Consider the following 2,703-nt stretch of genomic DNA (forward strand, 5'->3'; position numbering starts at 1 on the left):
AAGATGGAAAAGCATCATCGATAAGAATGGAGGCTATTTCATTTAATAAATATTTGCTATGATATATAAATTGTTCGTTTTTTTTATAAAAAAAAGCGACATTAATTCCTTGACGACCTAATATATCATATATATATATAATATATTTTACAGTTAGTGCGATCATTCTCAAGTAAAGCAGAGTGTATACATCTTTTAGAGAAAATACAAATATTTCCAGGCACACCGCAATAATATTATTTCTATTACCGAAAGTGATATTATTGTTTGTTTCATTTATGATCGAAAGTAAAAATTTCTTAAAAGCCAATAATAATAATAAAAAAAAAAAATCCAGGAAAGGGGGGGGGGAGTAATAGCACCTGGTAACCATAGTTTTGTGAATTTTCATGTGAATTTTTTTAGTATTAATATCTTCCCATTCATTCTACCTATTTCAGTAAATGTGTGTGCGTTTATAGCAAAGCCACATCGGGTTACGTGCTTCGTCCACCGAGGGGAATCGAACTGCTGATTTTGTGGGGTCTAAAGACTTACCACTGGCTCACCGGGGGACTTTATGAAACGAATTTAAAGTTTAATATTAGGTCGTCTAATGTTATAATCGAGAAATAAATTCAAAACAAGAAATATAATATCATGAAATATGATGAACTATTATTTACATGGAAACAATTTTAAAGGATTATATTTCTATTGGATTTCTTGGGATAAGAATGGAGAGTGTACCTCAATCACTTAAACTATCGACTCTTCAATGCTAGAGTTCAGTAGAGAGATGACGGATTAGGTGATTAATTATCTACCCTATTAATAAAGTCGCGTGCCCGAATCCAGTTTGATCCCAATTTTCCTTTCTTCGGGAGCCCGGCATGGCCAGGTGGTTAGGGCGTTCCTCTCGCAATCTGAGGGTCGCGGGTTCGAATCTCCGTCCCACCAAACATGCTCGCCCTTTCAGCCGTGTGGACGTTATAATGTGACGGTTAATCCCAACGGTTATCGAAATCCGACATTTTGCGTTATAAGCCACAAGGAGCCAGAAATGATATTTCCTCTGTCGATATAGCCTAGATTTACGGTAAAAATTCATAGGTAAATTTTCAGATTTATAGTTTCATTACATATTAATTAATTGATTATTTTATTCTTAACCTATGTTGTTTACAGAAGTCACGTATGATGTTTCGAAGATATGCAAGGCAAAAAATAATATATCAAGTTCGACAGTTAAATTTTTCTGCGTAACACTAGCCACAAACATCCAGACAAACGATACGAAATACAGGTTTTAAAAACAGCTTAACAGGCAGATGTTAAAATGCAAAAGCTAATGAGCAGGGTGTGTTAATGATATAATTGCTGAAAAGTACAAATAGGGTATAAAACATTGTGTAAACTTGGTGAGATGCAAATAACTTTTCAACAATTTAGTACTTTCTATAAAAAAATGCTTTTGAAAAATATGACTTTTCATTCGTGCTTTTAATTACGTCTTTAGAAACTGCGAAGTGTGTTTGGAACATCTAGTTAGATCCGTGTTTATCACGAGGATACTTTATGTTCTGCGACATTGTTAGAGTTTTTAAATGTGAAGTGTATTTGGAATATCTAGTTAGATTCGTGTTTATCACGAGGATACTTTACGATCCGCTACATTGTTAAACTATTGTTAGAGTTTTTAATTGTAAAGTGTGTTTGGAATATCTAGTTAGATTCGTGTTTATGACGAGGATACTTTATGTTCTGCTACATTGTTAAACTATTGTTAGATGTTTTTAATTGTAATGTGTGTTTGGAATATCTAGTTAGATCCGTGTTTGTCACGAGGATACTTTATGTTCTGCTACATTGTTAAACTATTGTTAGAGTTTTTAATTGTAAAGTGTGTTTGGAACATTTAGTTAGATCATGAAGATACTTTATGTTGTGCGACATCATCAAACTATTTTTTTATCGTTAAAAGTTTTAGCTAGTGTATATGAGTTCCTAAGTTCTTACAAAAAGCGTCAAAGCACTGATGTATCTTCTTTATATTCTTGTTAGGTGTGCAGACAGTATTCGTATTAACGCCTTCGACACGTAAGTAATTACTTACGTGTTTCCATGGAGAGATTAAGTTATGCAATACATTAAAGAAGTATTGTATATACTAAATTCTTTACTTCAAAATTAAACAAAATTGTAATAGCGATGGTATTCCGAAGTTGAAAATATTGATTATCTGTTATAACACTGATATATTTCTGAAAATAAAAACATAAAAATCCAACGCAAGGAGTATTCATGAATTCTTAATAAAAACAGAGGAAGAAGGAACAAAATGAAAAAGTTGCCTTTCAAACTCAACAATATCCCCAGCCTGTATGATATTGTAAAGTATTGTATATATTAATATTATATGCACATGCTTAGAATATGAGAGAACACAATGAGTAATATTTAAGTTTCATTATTTGGTTTGTATATATTAATATTTGAGATTCAACACCCACGTCAATATTATATGCACATGCTTAGAATATGAGAGAACACAATGAGTAATATTTAAGTTTCATTATTTGGTTTGTATATATTAATATTTGAGATTCAACACCCACGTCAATATTATATGCACATGCTTAGAATATGAGAGAACACAATGAGTAATATTTAAGTTTCATTATTTGGTTTGTATATATTAATATTTGAGATTCAACACCCACG

The sequence above is a fragment of the Limulus polyphemus genome, unplaced genomic scaffold, assembly GCF_000517525.1.
Source record: "Limulus polyphemus unplaced genomic scaffold, Limulus_polyphemus-2.1.2 Scaffold3133, whole genome shotgun sequence".
Lineage (NCBI taxonomy): Eukaryota > Metazoa > Arthropoda > Merostomata > Xiphosura > Limulidae > Limulus > Limulus polyphemus.